General features: G+C 39.0%; 1 non-coding gene across 1 annotated transcript; it reads right to left on the minus strand.

The window, feature by feature from the left end:
• Positions 1-11,035: 11,035 nt before the first annotated feature.
• LOC112718820 (small nucleolar RNA R71) lies at positions 11,036-11,139 on the minus strand. The gene has a single exon (XR_003161147.1). It is a non-coding gene; the product is annotated as a small nucleolar RNA R71 (small nucleolar RNA).
• Positions 11,140-21,357: the final 10,218 nt, after the last annotated feature.

Below are 21,357 nucleotides of genomic sequence, written 5' to 3' on the forward strand. Positions count from 1 at the left end.
AACGTGAGTTTCCAGCAAGTCTAAGGTTAGAAATCACTTCCTAACAAACTGAGTAAGATTTGGCTAGTTGAGGGTTTTTGGAGTTAAAGTTGTTCTTGATGTGATTTAGGAGGAAAGGTGCTAAAGGACCACCTGAAAGTCTAACTGAATTAGGGGTAGCAAAACCAGGTAGGGTGTAACGAAATTAAACTTGATTATGTGTGTTTGAGTTGTGTGAATGTTGTATGACTTGGCTGTGCTAAAAATTGGTTGCATATATGATTGATTCTTGGTGAAAATTTGGTGAAATTTTGATGAAATTTGAGGAAATTCAAGCTTTGAGTTCATGTTCTTGGAGCAGCTGGAAAACGAAAACCATAGGCCCTAAATTGGGGTTCAATTTGTGTTAAATTCATGTAGAAAAGATGGGGTTTTAGTGGCTGCTAATTTATTTTGAATTATGGTAAAAATTGGTTGCTGAAAAGACTGAAAAACGGGTAAAAATAGAGAAAGAATATGAAGAATTTATGAAGAATATGAAGAACACTTTGAGTGTGATGAAGAACAATGAAGAACAGGCTTTAGATCCTTAAAAGGGCAAGGAAGTAAAATTTTGAGTGTTTAAGGGGTTATTTTGTAATTTCTATAAGTTAGTGTGGTTAAAGTATAAATATTAAAAGTTACGGGTGGTAAAAAGAGAATTTTTAAAGGTTAAAGGTTAAAGGTTAAAGTGAGGTAATTTTCAAAAATTTAATAATAAAATAATAAATAATAATAAAATATTAAATAATAATATTTAATTAAAAATAATATTTTAATAAAAATAATAAAATAATGCGGGAAAGGCAGTTTTCTATAAAAGCTTTAGAAAGACAACGTTAAGTGTAGAATCTCATAATTACCTTCATAAAACACTTAGGGAGTGGTAAGAATATATTAGTGAGGCAAAGATAAAAGAAAGACAAAAAGTTGAAGGAAAGATAAAAATCGAAGAAAAGTCTGTAAAGTTTTAATGACAGAAAAACAGACAGAGACTAGTGAACAAACTAGGGCAACCTAGTTAGTCCTTGAATTGCGACTAGGGTTAGGTATAATATGAAAAGTTAAAATGTTTCAGTCTAGACTTAATGAATCTATACTTTGGACAGGCTAATGATGCATGAAAACTTGTCTCTCAACAAATTTCCCTTCGGCAAGTATACCGAATTATCGTCAAGTAAAAACTCACAATAGAGTGAGGTCGAATCCCACAAGGATTGATTGGTCAAGCAACTTTAGTTGGAAGAATATGCTAGTTGGGCTAAACAGAATTTAGTTTGGGAACTTGCAAAAATTTAAATGATGGGAAAGTAAATAGCAGAAATTAAAGTGCAGAATCTTAAATGGGGATTGGGGGTAATGAACATTGAAATGAATGACAAAAACTAAAGAGAATGGGTAAGACCAGAAATGGGAAATTCATTAGGCTCAAGAGATGTTGTATTCTCTGGATCAAATTTATTTTCATCTCTTTCTCAATCAAAGCATCTATTGATCTCCTTGGCAATCTTAAGTGATTGGGTTCCAATTCCTTGGCAACCCAATCTCTGTAAGCTTGAACAATTGCCCAATTAGTTGATTTAATTGCTCATGGGAAAAGATGAAGTATGGTCACTGATTATACCACATGTATTTCCAAATCAAAGTGTTGGGAGGATTACATGTCACTATATCTGCCCAGACCCTAATTTGGTCCAACATGAGAAAGCATTTCTAGCATGATCTCCTCATCCCTTTTCCAAGGCTAAGAGGATATCCAATTATGGAGAGTTTCTTTTCCAAGACAACTAACCAATTGAATTAAGATCAAAAGCTTTCTAGTAAATCAAAAGAGAAGAAAGAAGAAGAGGAATGAAAACTATAATTGATCCATGAAATTACAACAGAGCTCCCTAACCCAATGAAAATGGTTTAGTTGTTCATAGCTCTAGAAAATAAAAAAGGCAGAACGGAATCCATGCTAAAAGTGTAGAAAAGTAAATATACAGAGGGTAGTTCTCCAAAGTGCCAAAAGCTCTTTTATAGTTCAAAACTACTCCTATATATACTACTTCTCTTGATCTTCTAGTGAGTTCTTCAAGTCTTGGATGTGGGCCTTAGATCTTGAGTTGAAACAGTTACAATCTTTAGTGGGCTCAGCTTGCAGAGAAGTGTGTATTAGGCGTGGGCATTAGTGAAGTTAATGTTAAGTAACATTGTAGGTTCGAGAACGTTAGTGGCAATCACCTTTTCCACTAACGTTTCACCCTCATATATCTCACGTTAACTCCAACGTTAGTGGCACTAATGTGACCACTAACGTTTCCTTCTAAATTCTTGCTAGCATTATTGGGACTCACTTTTCCCAATAACGTTGGCTTATACCTCTTTCGCAAGCGTTATTGGGACTCACCTTTCCCAATAACGTTGCCATATGCCCTTTGTCCCTACGTTAGAGTTCACGTTAGTGTAACTAACATGGCTCTTAACGTGGGTATGCCTCACCTTTGAGAGCATTAGTGACACTTACCTTTGTCACTAACGCTCCAAGTGCCCCTACTCTCCACGTTAGAGCTCACGTTAACTAAGTTAACGTGGCCACTAACGTAGTAGAGAATGCCATCTTCCAACGTTAGTGACAAAGGTGATTGTCACTAATGTTGGCTCATCAATTTCAACTCCACGTTAACTTTCATGTTAGTGGTCTTAACGTGACCACTGACGTGGGCAATGCTAGATGATCCAACGTTAGTGACAAAGGTGAGTGTCACTAACATTGGCATTGTTCTTCTCTTCCACGTTAGAGTTCAGGTTAACTAAGTTAACGTGACTCTTAACGTGGCTCATTGCCAAGTCTTGGAACGTTAGTGGTTTTCACGTTTACCACTAATGTTGGAGCTTTCTTTTATCAGTTAACATGGCAATTAACGTGGGCTTATGATGGCTTCGCGGGCGTTATTGGTGATCACTTTTCTCATTAACATAGTTAACGTGACCACTAACGTGGTTCTTCCTTGCTTCCTTTGTCCTGAAATCAAGCAAATAAAGTGCATCAAAGCTCCAGCCAAAGTCATGAGATTATGCATCATCAATTTATCATTCAATTTTAGCAAAATCCTTATGAAATCATGTGAAATTCACAATAGTTGCTCGAATCAAGGTGTAAGTGTATTTTCATCCAAAACTTGCCTTACTCACCAAGAAAATGCATGAAACTACCTTAAAATAGTAAAGAAAAGGTCAATAAAACTGGCCTAGATGCCCTGGCATCACAACACCAAATTTAAAGCTTGCTTGTCCCTAAGCAAGTACTGAAACATAGGAAGAATGAAATGAAAGAACAAGAAGATAATATAGAAGTAGAATTCCTAGTTTATGGGGTTTCATGCATAGCAGCTTAGGTTCTTTCCTTTACTAGGTTTCAGGCCTTTATCAAGTCCTTGGTCACTCTCTTGATTGCATCCTTTGAGACTTCTTAATTGTTGATCCTTCCTTCCTTTCCAAGGTTTGTTACATTCTTCTTTTGGCTTTGTGCTCTATAAGAGGGTGACTCTTTATGATAAGCTTTTAGCCAACACTCCCGAACCAGTTGGTTCAAGGTGCTAGGTGTTAAGACACCCCTAAGGACTTACTCCCTCAAGTCTCTTTCCTTCATACATACACACCACAGGCACATGGTTTGTTATTTTTCTTTCTTGAGACCTTGGTGTCCAACACCTCTTTGGGTTACTAAGTGTTCTGTAGCAAAGGTCACTCTTGATAGTGGACTTTTAGCTGATAATCCCGGATTAGTTAATCCAAGTTACCAAGTGATGAAGCACCCCTAAGAGCTTATTCATCCAAGCATATCCCTTGCACATGAACACCACAGACACATGCCTCAATCTTAAAACCCTTGGTTCCTAGCATTGTTTCTTATTGTGTTTCTTTTCCTTTTTATTTTTATTGCTCTTTCTCTTTTCTTACTGGGATCTTATTATTTAGCTAGTCTCATATGACGTGTTTCAAGCATAGGACTTATGATAGATAGCTACTTTCTTTCCTTGTTTGGTGAACCAACTTAGCTTACTAATCACCCTACCACAAACATTCAGAATTCACTTCACAAACTAACTCCCCTCATGTTCTTTTCATAGAATTTTCTTTTTGATTAACTTAAAGGACAAGCATATAAGTAAGAAAGGTGGAAGTGAACACCAGAGGTATTAAGCTCAGTAAACATAAACCTAAGCAATGAAAAAACTTAAATGCAGAATTGAAAATCCTAAGCTACCATGGAAGCATGTTCTATTTTCCACCACCTGAAATGATCATGTTCCTTTGTCTTGGGATCCTCTTTGATTGCTTGAGTCCATATTCCCTTTGCGCTTTCCTATAAGCTTTTTCCAGAAATCAGCATCCTCCATTTTCTTCTTTAACGCTTCCTTGCTGTTTCACCTTTCCCTCTTCTTGCTCTGTTAAGTCCTTGCGAACTGCCTCATAACTTGGGATGGCAGGGTGCAAGTTATGCATATGCCCAGTCATATAGTTTAACTTGGCCTGAGTGTTTATGCTAAATTCTTCTCGATGCAGTTGCCTTCCTTCATTGAGCACACTGAATTCATTGAATGCTTTCAACTGAGCCATCTGGCGTTGGTTAAGTTCTTGGAGGCGTTTATCTTGGCTTTCTTGCCTTTCGGACACTTGATTTATGGCTTGGGTGAGCTGGGAGTAGTGCTCCTGTTGCAACTCCATTTGCTGTTTCTGCCACTCTCTTTGTTGATCCATCCAACTAGAGAGTAGTTCTTCTTGATGATCCATCCTTTGAGATTGAACATGTAGTTGTTGCTCTTGTCCCTCCATATACCTTCGTCCCAGATCTTCAATGGCTTCTTGAATGTGGAACAAATTTATGTTGGTAGGATCATATTGCCCTTCTTGCCGATATCCTGTTTGTTGGGGTTCTTCTTTGTTGTTGAGCAGGTGTCACATAATTTATGCGTTGGAATGTGACTAACCTCCCCGGATTTATCCATTGTGGATTGTTGTCTTTGAACACCACCTTGGCTTTCATGCATAGTCTCAGGATGGTGCTGGGATACTAAAGTCTAGCACCCGGATCATTCTTCTTGGTTGAATCCTGGATTCCTTCAGCTATGATTTCGTGCACATTGATGCTTCCACCCTTCACTAGGCAATGTACCATGGTGGCTTGAGCAATATTGACTTCAGAATTATTTGTGGCTGGAAGGATAGACCTCCTCACTAGCTCGAACCATCCCTTGGCTTCTGGGATAAGGTCTCCTCTCCTAATGAACCTCGGTCTCTTGTCCGAGTACCTTTCCCAATCAGACCCAATGACACACATATCATTCACAATCTCTTCAAGCTCATCTTCCCCGGGGGCATTACTTATCCTTACCTGATGGCTAAGCTCATCAAAATGTGGTGATTTCAGTTGAAGAGTCCTTGTTATAGCATTGGGGCTAAAGTCCACCTCTGTTCCTCTTACATAACTTTTGAAAGTGGGTGCCCTAGTGCTGTCTTCTCTGACCGCATTTGCATAGAACTCTTTGATGAGGTTTGCATTTATCTTTGCCTCTGGGTTGGTGAGCTTTTGCCAGCCTCTCTGTGCAATCTTCTCCTTGATCTTAGGGCATTCATCCTCATTAAACTGGAATGTCAATTCTGGCAAGATTTTTTTGTTTTTGATCCGTTCATATTGAAGCTCATAGAAGGCAGTCTTGAATCTCATACCATCGGAGGGAGGCTATTCCATGGGTTCCTTCCTTCTTCTCCTTTGAGAGCTGGATGAAGCCATGCAAGATGGTTGATATGTTAGTTACCCACAAGATGGCTAGGAGGGTGTATGTAAAATTTTCGTGAATGATGAAGTGTGTGTGTCCGAGAGAAGGAGGGAAGAGGAATGATAGTATGAAGTGTGTACGGAGAGGTTGTGTGAAGGGGTTTATATAGGGCAATGGTAAATGATTGAAGGGTGTGGATTTATGGTATTGTTTGATGGTGGACGGTTGGGGTTTGGTATTGAATGAGCACAATGATCACCTCTTTTATGAGGGTCTTGGTTCGGTCTCCAAAGCTATACAACTCCCAATGTTGCATGGCAACACTTCCAAGGATATTCCCCTTGAAGACAAGTGTGAGATTTCCTTGGTATAGTGGCTGAATCTCCCTTCCTTAATTATCCTATCAAGTATCATCAAGGTCCTTTTTGATTCCCTATACACAAAAAAGAAAGGAATGCAAATAGTTAATTGAAATTTTTGGTGGGAAAACTTAAGGTGTGAAGTAGCTAAAAAAAATCTTTTTCTTTTGATTTTAAATGACTAAATGCTTTCCATGAATGCAAATCAATCAACCACTAAATTTCCCATGCATGCAACATTGGTACACCAAACTTGTTTATGATCACATGGTGCAACAAGTTTGGGGAATGATTTTACCTCATAAAGTGTGTTCAAACCCCACTTGGTGTGTTTTGAACACCAAATTTATCATGTACTATACGCTGCATGTAAAGGGGTCTTATATTGGTCGTCAAAATTGATTTAAAAATCCATGAAATTTGCCTTATTACTATTATTAGAGATTAAAGGAAGAGGGTATAGAACATGGGCTGCCTCCCATGAAGCGCTTCTTTAGCGTCATTAGCTTGACGTTTGGTCCTTGTCAAGGTGGCTGATAGTGTTTGAAATTTGCCCCCCTTGCAGTGAACCTATGTCCATTGGCCTTGTTGATAAGCTCCATATGCTCTAAGGAGAAGATTTTGTTGATGGTGTACACTAGAGGCAGCTGGGATGGAATAGTGGGGAGGTGAGGTGGTATAGATGGGAAGTATGTAGAGACCACTTCATCTCCTGGCAAGAAATCTTCTGTAGGGATTTTCTTCTTTTTCCATCCCCTTGGGACCTATTTTCTTGTGTCCGTTGATTCCAACTTGTTCCTTGTGGTTTCCTTTTTGAGAATGGTTTTGTTGTCTATTTCATGTGATTCTGGTGGGTCTGGTTCCTTTTGGATTACACTTGGCTGTTGCTCCTTCTGATCGCATTGGTTGTTAGCTATAGGAGTCATGAAGTGTGGTGCTAGTGCTCCTTTGTTTAGCTCTTCCATCAACTCTTTAGTTTGATTTTCCTCTAACTTTTTGTTATCATGATTTGCTTATTGTGAGAGGTTGAAAACATTGAAGGTGAGCTGCTCAATGTATTCTCAGTACTAGCTCTCCTCGCTCTACATCTATGAGTGCTCTGGCTGTGGCTAGGAATGGCCTTCCCAGAATGATGGGGTGATGAGCGGATAATTTATACGCTTTTTGGCATTGTTTTTAGGTAGTTTTTAGTATGATCTAGTTACTTTTAGGGATGTTTTCATTCGTTTTTATGATAAATTCATATTTCTGGACTTTACTATGAGTTTGTGTGTTTTTCTGTAATTTTAGGTATTTTCTGGCTGAAATTGAGGGACCTGAGCAAAACTCTGATAGGAGGCTGACAAAGGACTGCTGATGCTGTTGGAATCTGACCTCCCTGCACTCAAAATGAATTTTCTGGAGCTACAGAACTCCAAATGGCGCACTCTTAACGGCGTTGGAAAGTAGACATCCAGAGCTTTCCAGAAATATATAATAGTTTATACTTTGTTCGAGATTTGACGACGTAAACTGGCGCTCAACGCCAGTTCCATGTTGCTGTCTGGAGTCAAACGCCAGAAACACGTCATGAACCAGAGTTGAACGCCCAAAACATGTTACAACTTGGCGTTCAACTCCAAGATAAGCCTCAGCACGTGGATAGATCAAGCTCAGCCCAAACACACACCAAGTTGGCCCCTGAAGTGGATTTATGCATCAATTACTTACTTTTGTAAACCCTAGTAGCTAGTCTAGTATAAATAGGATAATTTACTATTGTATTTGAGTCTTTTGACTGTTAAGTCTTTTTATCATTTGGTCTTGTGACCACATGGGTGCTGGCCATTCGGCCATGCCTGGACATTTCACTTGTGTATTTTCAACGGTGGAGTTTCTACACACCATAGATTAAGGGTGTGGAGCTCTGTTGTACCTCAAGTTTTAATGCAATTACTATTATCTTCTATCCAATTCGATTTATTCCTGTTCTAAGATATTCGTTGCACTTTAACATGATGAATGTGATGATCCGTGACACTCATCATCATTCTCACTTATGAAAGCGCGTGATTGACAACCACTTCCGTTCTACCTTAGACCGGGCGCATATCTCTTGGATTCCTTAATCAGAATCTTCGTGGTATAAGCTAGAATTGATGGCGGCATTCATGGGAATCCAGAAAGTCTAACCTTGTCTGTGGTATTCCGAGTAGGATTCGGGGATTGAATGACTGTGACGAGCTTCAAACTCCTGAAGGCTGGGCGTTAGTGACAGATGCAAAAGAATCACTGGACTCTATTCCAACCTGATTGAGAACCGACAGATGATTAGCCGTGCTGTGATAGAGCATTTGGACCTTTTTCACTGAGAGGATGGGATGTAGCCATTGACAACGGTGATGCCCTATATACAGCTTGCCATGGAAATGACTAAGAAGGATTGGATGAAAGCAGCAGGAAAGCAGAGATTCAACAGGGACAAGTATTTCTATCCTATTTTATTTATCTTTTAATTATCTAATCCAATCACATTTGAATCAGCCTGACTGAGATCTACAAGATGACCATAGCTTGCTTCATACGAACAATCTCTGTGGGATCGACCCTTACTCACGTAAGGTTTATTACTTGGACGACCCAGTACACTTGCTGGTTAGATGTGCGAAGTTGTGAATTAAATTTTAGACACTATGATATTGAGCACCAATTTATTTGTAGCCATTATCGGGGAATTAATTCCATACAACAATAAAGAGTACGAATCACAATTTCGTCCACAAAGTTTTTGGCGCCGTTGCCGGGGATTGTTCGAGTATGGACAACTGACGGTTCATCTTGTTGCTCAGATTAGGTAATTTTTTTTATTTTCTTTTCAAAAAGTTTTCAAAATTTTTCTTTTCTTTTTCGTTCTTCTAATAATGTTTTTTGAAAAAAAAATAAATAAAAATAAAAGAAAATACAAAAAAAAATTAGAAAATCATAAAAACCAAAAAAAAATATTGTGTTTCTTGTTTGAGTCTTGAGTCAACTTTTAAGTTTGGTGTCAATTGCATGTTTTAGAAATTATTATGCATTTTTCGAAAGTTCATGCATTCATGGTGTTCTTCATGATCTTCAAGTTGTTCTTGGTAAGTCTTCTTGTTTGATTTTGATGTTTTCTTGTTTTGTATCTTTTGTTGTTTTTCATATGCATTTTTCGTTTGTTAGAGTCCATGCATTAAAGAATTCTATGTTTGGTGTCTTGCATGTTTTCTTTGCATAAAAAAATTTTCCAAAATATGTTCTCGATGTTCATCATGATCTTCAAAGTGTTCTTGGTGTTCATCTTGACATTCATAGTGCTCTTGCATGCATTAAGTGTTTTGATCCAAAATTTTCATGTTTTGGGTCATAATTGTGTTTTTCTCTCTCATAATTAAAAATTAAAAAATAAAAAAATATCTTTTCCTTATTTCTCTCCTAATTTTTGAAAATTTGAGTTGACTTGGTCAAAATTTTTTTTAAAATTAGTTGTTTCTTACAAGTCAAGTCAAATTTTCAATTTTAAAAATCTTATCTTTTTAAAACTTTTTCAAAAACTAAATCTTTTTCATTTTTCTTATTAATTTTCAAAAATTATTTAAAACATTTTTCAAAATCTTTTTCTTAATTTTATTTTCAAAATTTTCGAAATTACACTAACAATTAATGTGATTGATTCAAAAAATTTGAAGTTGTTACTTTCTTGTTAAGAAAGGTTCAATCTCTAAATTCTAGAATCCTATCTTTTTAGTTTCTTGTTAGTTAAGTAATTAATTTTAATTTTAAAAATTAAATCATTTTCAACCATATCTTATCTATCTTATCTTCTTATCTTACCTTTTTATCATATCTTTTTCAAAATTTTATCTTTTTCAAAAATTTGATTTCAAAATATCTTATCCAACTTCTTATCTTCTTATCTTTTCAAATTTGATTTTAATATCTTTTTCAACTAACTAATTAACTTTTTGTTTGTTTCTTATCTTTTTCAAAACCACCTAACTACTTTTTCCTCTCTAATTTTAGAAAATACCTCCTTCTTTTTCAAAAATTCTTTTTAATTAATTAATTGTTTTAAATTTTAATTTTAATTCTATCTTATCTTTAACTTTCTAAAATCATTAACTACTTTTTCAAATTTATTTTCAAATTCCCTCTCTCTTCTCTTCTTCTATTTATTTTATTTATTTACTAACACTTCTCTTCATCCTAAAATTCGAACCCCCCTCTCTCTCTGAGTTCGAATTTTCCTCGTCTCCTTCCTATCCTTCTTCTTCTTCTACTAATAATAAGGATCCTCTTTGTCCAGATATAGAGGATTTCTCTTTCTTTTCTTTTTCTCTTCTCTTTCATATGAGCAGGAATAAGGAAAAAGGCACTCTTGTTGAAGCTGATCCTGAACCTGAAAGGACTCTAAAGAGGAAACTAAGAGAAGCTAAATTACAACAATCCAGAGGCAACCTTTCTGAAATTTTCGAACAAGAGAAGGAGATGGCAGCCGAACCCAACAAAAATAATGCAAGGAGGATGCTTGGTGATTTCACAAAACCAACGTCCAAATTTGATGGAAGAAGCATCTCAATTCCTGCCATTGGAGCAAACAATTTTGAGATGAAACCTCAATTAGTTGCTATAATGCAACAGAACTGCAAGTTTCATGGACTTCCATCTGAAGATCCTTATCAGTTTTTAACTGAGTTCTTGCATATTTGTGAGACTGTTAAGATGAATGGAGTAGATCCTGAAGTCTACAGGCTCATGCTTTTCCCTTGTGCTATAAGAGACAGAGCTAGAACATGGTTGGACTCACAACCTAAAGATAGCCTGGACTCCTGGGATAAGCTGGTCACGACCTTCTTGGATAAATTCTTTCCTCCTCAAAAGCTGAGCAAGCTTAGAGTGGATGTTCAGACCTTCAAGCAAAAAGATGGTGAATCCCTCTATGAAGCTTGGGAAAGATACAAGCAGATGACCAAAAAGTGTCCTTCTGACATGTTTTCAGAATGGACCATATTAGACATATTGTATTATGGTCTATCTAAGTTCTTCAAGATGTCATTGGACCATTCTACAGGTGGATCCATTCACCTAAAGAAAACGCCTGCAGAAGCTCAAGAACTTATTGACATGGTTGCAAATAATCAATTCATGTACACTTCTGAGAGGAATTCTGTGAATAGTGGGATGCCTCAGAGGAAGGGAGTTCTTGAAATTGATGCTCTGAATGCCATATTGGCTCAGAACAAAGTGTTGACTCAGCAAGTCAACATGATCTCTCAAAGTCTGAATGGATGACAAAATGCATCCAACAGTACTAAAGAGGCAGCTTCTGAAGAAGCTTATGATCCTGAGAACCCTGCAATGGCAGAGGTAAATTACATGGGTGAGCCTTATGGAAACACCTATAATTAATCAAGGAAAAATCATCCAAATTTCTCATGGAAGGATCAACAAAAGCCTCAACAAGGCTTTAATAATGGTGGAAGAAACAGGCTCAGCAATAGCAAGCCTTTTACATCATCTTCTCAGCAACAGACAGAGAATTTTGAACAGAGCCCCTCTAAGTTAGCAAATATAGTCTCTGATTTGTCTAAAGCCACCTTAAGTTTCATGAGTGAAACAAGGTCCTCCATTAGAAATTTGGAGGCACAAGTGGGCCAGCTGAGTAAGAAAGTCATTGAAACTCCTCCAAGTATTCTCCCAAGCAATATAGAAGAGAATCCAAAAGGAGAGTACAAGGCCATTTATGTAATCAATATGGCCGAATGCACAAGGGAGGAGAAGGACAAAAATCCTAGTGAGGAAGACCTCCTGGGACGTCTTTCAAACAAGAAGGAGTTCCCTATTGAGGACCTAAAGGAATTTGAGGCTCATATAGAGACCATAGAGATTCCACTAAACCTCCTTCTGCCATTCATGAGCTCTGAAGACTATTCTTCCTCAGAAGAGGATGAAGATGTGACTGGAGAGCAAGTTGCTCAATATCTAGGAGCCATCATGAAGCTGAATGACAAGTTATTTGGTAATGAGACTTAGGAAGGTGAACCTCCCTTGCTCATTAGTGAACTAGATACATGGATTCAGAAAACTTTACCTCAAAAGAGACAAGATCCTGGTAAATTCTTAATACCCTGTACCATAGGCACCATGACCTTTAACAAGGCTCTGTGTGACCTGGGGTCAGACATAAATCTTATGCCACTCTCTGTAATGGAGAAACTAGGAATCATTGAGGTACAGCCTGCCGTATTCTCATTACAATTGGCAGACAAGTCAGTAAGACAAGCTTATGGACTAGTAGAGGACGTGTTAGTAAAGGTTGAAGGCCTTTACATCCCTCCTGATTTCATAATCTTAGACACTAGGAAGGAAGAAGATGAACGCATCATCCTTGGAAGACCCTTCCTAGCCACAGCAGAAGCTGTGATTGATGTTAATAGAGGAGAATTAGTCCTTCAATTGAATGGGGACTACCTTGTGTTTAAAGCTCAAGGACCTTCCTCTGCAACCATGGAGAGGAAGCATGAAAAGCTTCTCTCAGTACAGAGTCAAAAAGAGCCCCCATAGTTAAACTCTAAGTTTGGTGTTGGGAGGCCACAACCAAACTCTAAGTTTGGTGTTGAGAAGCCCCCACATTCAAACTTTAAGTTTGGTGTTGGGAGGCCCTCATCATGCTCTGAACATTTGTGAGGTTCCATGAGAGCCTACTGTCAAGCTAGTGACATTAAAAAAGTGCTTGTTGGGAGGCAACCCAATTTTTATTTATCTAATTTTAATTTTATTTTATTGTTATTTTGTGTCTTAGTAGGTTCATGATCATGTGGAGTCACGAAAAAAAATATATTAAAATTAAAAACAGAATCAAAAACAGCAGTAGAAAAATCACACCCTGGAGGAAGAACTTACTGGCGTTTAAACGCCAGTAAGGTGCATCTGGCTGGCGTTCAACGCCAGAACAGAGCATGGATCTGGCGCTGAATGCCAGAAATAAGTAACATCCTGGCGTTTAGATGCCAGGAATATGCCTTGAGGAAAGCTGGCGCTGAACGCCAGTAACAAGCATGGAACTGGCGTTCAACGCTAGAAACATGCTGCACATGGGCGTTGAACGCCCAGAACGTGCATCACTTTGGCGTTTAAATGCCAGAATGGTATGCTAAGACATTTTACATGCCTAATTGGTGCAGGGATGTAAATCCTTGACAACTCAGGATTTGTAGACTCCACAGGATCATCTCAGGATCTGTGGACCCCATGATGACAAGTCATGATATACCCATTTTTCAAGCTAATTTAATTTGTTTTGTTAGTCTTTATGCACTTTCTTGCTTCTTAAGTAAGTGATTTGGAGTGAAAATGCACAACTTCTTTAAATCAAGCAACCACCATGAAATTAATGTTAATTCATGAGGTTTAAGCTAATTTTAATTGAATTTTAATTGATTTATAAGCCTCTTGAATTTAGTGATACTTTGAGTGGTTGTTTTGGTTTATTGTAGGTGAAGAAAAGAAAAAAAGGAAAAAGCGTAGCCTAAGGAAGTGTGGCCCAAGGAAAAGAAAGTGTGGTCAAAGAGAGAAGAAGTGTGGCGCACAACATGAGGGGAGGCAAGCATTGCCCTCCACAAGGGCACACTGCCCTCTAGGAGGGCAACATAAGGGAACCAAGCATGAAAGGCAACTCTGCCCTGCCCACTACAAGGGCAGAGCACAAATCTGTGCCTTGGAATCAAGAGGAACAAAACCTTGCCCTGCCCTCCACAATGGTAGTATCGGGCTCACCAAGGGAGAAATTCAAAGGAAATTGTCTCCAAATGCTTGCCACAAGAGTTGAACACGGGACCACGAGGAAGTTAGGACTTAAGGCCCATTACCGTGCCAAGAAACCAAGGAAAATGATGTAGCGTGTGTTTCTGCCCGGGTTCAAACATGGGACTACATTTTGGAAACACCGCCCTGCCCTCCGCGAGGGCAGGGCAGCATTTGGTTGGTGCACAACTCTGGCGCACCAAGAAGTGAATTTGGCGCACCAAATCATGACCCTGGCAGCACCAGCGCGCACCAAACACAATCCTGGCAGCACCAAATTTTTCTGCCCTGCCCTCCGCGAGGGCAGGGCAGCATTCTGCGCACCAAGGCACGATCCTGGCAGCACCAAGCACGCACCGTGGCGCACCAATTTTTCCTGCCCTGCCCTCGGCGCGGGCAGGGCAGCGTTTTGCGCATCAAGCCGCACCAACATGCACCAGGCCGCACCAACATGCACCAAATTCTGCCCTGCCCTCCACAAGGGCAGGGCAGCCTCCTGGGAGCTACCATTTTGGGCCGAAAAATTCAATTAAAATTCCAATTAAATTCATTTCTTCACCAAATCAAAAGCCCATCCAAATCCCAAAATCCAAGAATAGAAAGTGTATAAATAGGAGCTAGTTTGATGTAATTAGACCCTTTGACCACTTACCTTAGCTTGACTTTTGAATTTTGCACTTTCTTTGAGCTTTGAATTTCTTACAATTGTTCTTGAGAGACTTGACCGAGAGTTCAGAGGATTAAGGAAGAATTGATTGATCTCCTTCCTCATGTTTGCTCGGCCAATTTCACTATTCTTTTTCTGAGTTTTGGGTGTGAGAAATTGAGGAAATTCTGTCTCAATTCCCATTCAAAATCTCTTCAAATCTTTTTATGCACAATTGAATTTCATTTCTGTTCCTTTACTGCTTCTTCTTAAATTTTCTGTCAATTGCTTTGATAACTCGGATCTGGGAAGGAAATTGGGTTTTAGGATCTGCTACCTAAGCTCTTGAGTCCTGAGATCACAATTTACTTGGGTTCTTCTGTGAACCTTGCTGCACTTTACTCTCATTTTCTGTTTGAATTCTCATTGCTTCCAATTCAATTTCTGCTCTATCAATTGTTGCAATTTACTTTCTCTTTGTTTAGATTCTGCAATCCCAGTCCTCAATTCCCTTTTATATTCAAGCAATTTATATTTCTTGCCATTTAAGTTACTGCAATTTACATTTCTTGCACTTTAAGTTTCAGTCATTTACTTTCTTGTTCTTTAATTTACTGCAATTTCCCCTCTCCCTTTACATTTCAAGCAATTTATCTTCTGTTAAATACAACTCACTCAACCAAAACTTGATTCGCTTGACTAAATAAACCACTAAACTAAAATTGCTCAATCCTTCAATCCCTGTGGGATCGACCTCACTCATGTGAGTTATTATTACTTGATGCGACCCGGTACACTTGCCGGTGAGTTTTGTGTTGGATCGTTTTCCACGCATCAAGTTTTTGGCGCCGTTGCCGGGGATTGAAATAGATTGACAATGATTAAGTGAAGTGGAGGTTTAGATCAAGCACTTTTTCTTTATCTTTTTACTAACATACTAACTGTTTGAGAAATTGCCTCTATCACTTCGCTAACAGTTTATTTTAACTAACTTCATTTAATCCTCAAGTGTGCTGCCGTTTATTCCTCCTGTTTGATCGCATGCCATAGGAAATCAAGTTTCTACAAACAAGGAGTATCATGACATGAAGCCACCACTCATTACACTCATCAAGAACAATTGTTCTTATGATGGAAATCCATCGGAGGATCCTCAACAGCACATATCTACTTTCCTGAGAACTTGTAATGCGGTCAAAACCGATGGTCCAGATCATGACACTTACAATATCTTGTTATTCCCTTTCTCGTTAAAGGGTGAAGCTGCACAATGGTTTGAAACTTTTCCCCAAGGATGTATCACTAGTTGGGATGATTTGGTCACCAAATTTCTGGCCAAATTCACCTCATCCAGACAGATCATCCAGCTGAAAGAAGAAGAACATCTATTCACACAAGGGGACGAAGAACCACTCTTCAAGGCTTGGGAAAGATACAAGAAAGCAACTAATAAAGTGGGCTTCCGAGCTTTCTATGAATGATTGACCCCAGAAACAAGAAAAGCAGTAGACTACTTCTCAGATGGCCTACTCAAAGCAACAACAACTGCCCAAGGAATTGCAGACTTCAATGACAAGGGAGTCAACAACCAACATCCATCTGAGAAACCACAGAATGCAATCTCAGAAAAAGAAGTGGCAAATATTGAAGGGGTGAATGCGTTCAAGGACCAAAACAGACAAATGCACCATCAACCACAGCAAAACATAGAGCTGTCTGCTGCAGTGAATGCCAAATTTCCACCATGGAGACCTCATTCTTATCTGAGAATGAGGGAGCCTCAACATCAAGAACAAGGAAGTTTCCACCAGGACAATTTCATGAGCACAACCAATCAACATCACCCACCCACTAATACCACCCAAAGCCAATACTCACAACACAGACACTCCCAGACTCATCTCAACTGGAGAAGGAACGAGTACCAAAATCACAAACCAAGGGACTTCAATTATAACAACCCCAACTTCACAAACCAACAAAAACACCATTACATCAATAACAATCATCACATGCCACCATTACACCCACCCTTCCAACCTTTAACATCTCATAACCAACCAATCTCACAAGACTCTCGGAGAATCACAAACTTGGAGATCCTAATAGAGAGAATGATGAAACACCAAGAAGAAACAACAAGGAACCAAGAGATGTTAATCAAAGGAATTGAAGAGCAGATAGCTCAACTAGCGAAGTATTTTGCAGAAATGGGTGCGAAGAAGGCAAATACTTTCACCAGAGCCATTGAAGACAAACTGGCTAACAACGAAGATGCTACAAAGAAGGACGGATGGAAAAGGATTATGGAGGACAATGAGAAAATATTGGACAAAGGAAGTACCAGCCAAGAAGAACACAACAAGGAATTCTTTCAAGGAGAAACAGAGGATAGAACTAAAGAAAAATAGAAAGCCCCCACTGGAAAATTTTCACCAGGGGATGGAGTGATGATCAATATCCAAACCATGAAGGTGTCCCCACAGTTGTCTGAGCACTACATTGTGACTAAGATCCTTCCACAAGAATTTATAGAGGTCATCAAAGAGGAAACCGGAAGGAAGTTCTCAGTAAAGAAAGACAAGCTAAGGCACTGTGATTTTCAACCTCCATGATCAGCAGAACAGAAGATGTCAAGCTAGTGACAATAAAAGAGCGCTTGTTGGGAGGCAACCCAACCTGAGGTAGTTTTCTTTTTCATAGTTTTTTTCAATAAAAATGCTGAATAATTGGTATGCATTGCAAGGAGCTAAGTTTGGTGTTGCACACCAAAACAATTTGAGGGAGAATGAAAACTTCTAAGTTTGGTGTTCCACCAAAAATATCATTTAAAAACACATTCTCACCTCTTGCATGATTCTAGCTCCAAGCAATCAAACACATTATTCAACTGTTGAATTATTTTCTAGCTTTAATTTCATTAACCTTTAGCAAGGATACATGGTTTCAAATATGGTTGACTTGTTGCATCTGAGGCAGTGGCAAACAATTAAGTTTGGTGTCCCTACACCAAAAATCAATCCTGGAACCACACTCAGTTTATGCATACTAACCATATAATTAAGGGGCTTGAGAAGCAAGCAACTTTGAGGATTATGCAGGACATGAGTCAACGATTGAAGACATTATGCATCTTAACTCAAAGAGAACACAACAGAAAGAAAAATCAAAGGGCTGCAACTTCAAAGGTTGTGTCTAAACTTAATCCTTGCTGCTGTGAAATGTTTTGAATCTGGAAACCATTGTATGTCTTGCTAACGTGTTTATCTAGTTGCAAGTGAAATTGTTTGCTAAAAATGCTAAGTCTGCATAATGCTTGTTATCCATCACTTAGCTTGAAAATTGTTTTGTTTCCCATATGCTTAAATAAAAGAGTTTGGTTTGAATTGAAAAGTGAAATATCCAATGTTGCATAAGTATGAATGGAAGTTGGTGGTGGTATATGTGTTTGATTAAATGCATAACTCATGAAATAATTGTTGCATAATATCATTCTCATTAAAGTGTGAGTTAGCTTGCTGTTGTAAAGACTCTTATCAATAATGAAAAAGCCCTTGGTAACAAAAACAGAAAGAAAAGGGAAAGAAAAAGCCAAAATGGCAAGAAAAACAAAGAATAAAGGTTGGACACCAATAGCTTGAACCTTAGGACATATGCCTGTGGTGTTCTTGTACTAAGATATGCTTGGATGAGTAAATTCTAAGGGGTATTTTAAAACCCGGTCACTTAGATCAACTGATTTGGGATGGCCAATTGAAAGTCCACAATAAAGAGCAACTTAGATACAGAACATTTAGTTATCCAAAGAGATGCTGGGCATCAATGATCCTAGGAAGAATTAGTGGGCCATGTGTCTGTGGTGGAAAGATGTTGAGTAAAAGAAAAAGAAAATAAAGCCAAAGGCTAATACTGCAACATTTGACACCAAACCTCTAAAAGAATAATAAGCTTGTAAGCATTATAAGCCAAGAAAAGTTAGCAAGGGAGTAATTAAAAAATGAGTCTTCTAACAGCAAGTTTAGCAAGCCTTTGAGGAAAGATGTGTATTATGTAGCAGCAACAATAAGTGAGTTGTCATTGTCTGCATAAAGACTCCATAAATCAAGTTCTGCTATATGCCTAATAAGGATATGTGTTCTTTTCTTATTCATGTCATTTACTCTTATTTTTGATGCTTGCTTGGGGACAAGCAAGATTTAAGTTTGGTGTTGTGATGACAAGTCATGATATACCCATTTTTCAAGCTAATTTCATTTGTTTTGTTAGTCTTTATGCACTTTCTTGCTTCTTAAGTAAGTGATTTGGAGTGAAAATGCACAACTTCTTTAAATCAAGCAACCACCATGAAATTAATGTTAATTCATGAGGTTTAAGCTCATTTTAATTGAATTTTAATTGATTTATAAGCCTCTTGAATATAGTGATACTTTGAGTGGTTGTTTTGGTTTATTGTAGGTGAAGAAAAGAAAAAAAGGAAAAAGCGTAGCCTAAGGAAGTGTGGCCCAAGGAAAAGAAAGTGTGGTCAAAGAGAGAAGAAGTGTGGCGCACAACATGAGGGGAGGCAAGCATTGCCCTCCACAAGGGCACACTGCCCTCTAGGAGGGCAACATAAGGGAACCAAGCATGAAAGGCAACTCTGCCCTGCCCACTACAAGGGCAGAGCACAAATCTGTGCCTTGGAATCAAGAGGAACAAAACCTTGCCCTGCCCTCCACAAGGGCAGTATCGGGCTCACCAAGGGAGAAATTCAAAGGAAATTGTCTCCAAATGCTTGCCACAAGAGTTGAACACGGGACCATGAGGAAGTTAGGACTTAAGGCCCATTACCGTGCCAAGAAACCAAGGAAAATGATGTAGCGTGTGTTTCTGCCCGGGTTCGAACACGGGACTGCATTTTGGAAACACTGCCCTGCCCTCCGCGAGGGCAGGGCAGCATTTGGTTGGTGCACAACTCTGGCGCACCAAGAAGTGAATCTGGCGCACCAAATCATGACCCTGGCAGCACCAGCGCGCACCAAACACAATCCTGGCAGCACCAAATTTTTCTGCCCTGCCCTCCGCGAGGACAGGGCAGCATTCTGCGCACCAAGGCACGATCCTGGCAACACCAAGCACGCACCGTGGCGCACCAATTTTTCCTGCCCTGCCCTCGGCGCGGGCAGGGCAGCGTTTTGCGCATCAAGCCGCACCAACATGCACCAGGCCGCACCAACATGCACCAAATTCTGCCCTGCCCTCCACAAGGGCAGGGCAGCCTCCTGGGAGCTACCATTTTGGGCCAAAAAATTCAATTAAAATTCCAATTAAATTCATTTCTTCACCAAATCAAAAGCCCATCCAAATCCCAAAATCCAAGAATAGAAAGTGTATAAATAGGAGCTAGTTTGATGTAATTAGACCCTTTGACCACTTACCTTAGCTTGACTTTTGAATTTTGCACTTTCTTTGAGCTTTGAATTTCTTACATTTGTTCTTGAGAGACTTGACCGAGAGTTCAGAGGATTAAGGAAGAATTGATTGATCTCCTTCCTCGTGTTTGCTCGGCCAATTTCACTATTCTTTTTCTGAGTTTTGGGTGTGAGAAATTGAGGAAATTCTGTCTCAATTCCCATTCAAAATCTCTTCAAATCTTTTTATGCACAATTGAATTTCATTTCTGTTCCTTTACTGCTTCTTCTTAAATTTTCTGTCAATTGCTTTGATAACTCGGATCTGGGAAGGAAATTGGGTTTTAGGCTCTGCTACCTAAGCTCTTGAGTCCTGAGATCACAATTTACTTGGGTTCTTCTATGAACCTTGCTGCACTTTACTCTCATTTTCTGTTTGAATTCTCATTGCTTCCAATTCAATTTCTGCTCTATCAATTGTTGCAATTTACTTTCTCTTTGTTTAGATTCTGCAATCCCAGTCCTCAATTCCCTTTTACATTCAAGAAATTTATATTTCTTGCCATTTAAGTTACTGCAATTTACATTTCTTGCACTTTAAGTTTCAGTCATTTACTTTCTTGTTCTTTAATTTACTGCAATTTCCCCTCTCCCTTTACATTTCAAGCAATTTATCTTCTGTTAAATACAACCCACTCAACTAAAACTTGATTCGCTTGACTAAATCAACCACTAAACTAAAATTGCTCAATCCTTCAATCCCTGTGGGATCGACCTCACTCATGTGAGTTATTATTACTTGATGCGACCCGGTACACTTGCCGGTGAGTTTTGTGTTGGATCGTTTTCCACACATCACCCCACAGGATCATCTCAGGATCTGTGGACCCCACAGGATTTCCATATAACATATTCCCACCTTACCTCCGAATAATCCTATAACACACTTCCCCAAAAACCCTTCACCAATCACCTCAATCTCCCTTCCCAATTACCCCCTTCACCACTCACATCCATCCACTCTTCCCCATAAACCCCACCTGCCTTCAAAATTCAAAAATCTTTCCAACACAAACCCACCCTAAATGGCCGAACCTACCCTCCCTCCCCTCCCTATATAAACCCCTCCATTCTACTTCTTTTTCACACAACACAACCCCCTCTTCTATACCTTGGCCGAATACACCTCCCCTCACTCTCCTCCATATTTTCTTCTTTTTCTTCTTCTCTTCTTTCTTCTCTTGCTCGAGGGCGAGCAATATTTTAAGTTTGGTGTGATAAAAGCATAAGCTTTTTGTTTTTCCATTACCATCAATGGCACCTAAGGCCGGAGAATCCTCTAGGAAAGGAAAAGGGAAGACAAAAGCTTCCAC

Source organism: Arachis hypogaea, chromosome 10, assembly GCF_003086295.3.
Source record: "Arachis hypogaea cultivar Tifrunner chromosome 10, arahy.Tifrunner.gnm2.J5K5, whole genome shotgun sequence".
NCBI lineage: Eukaryota > Viridiplantae > Streptophyta > Magnoliopsida > Fabales > Fabaceae > Arachis > Arachis hypogaea.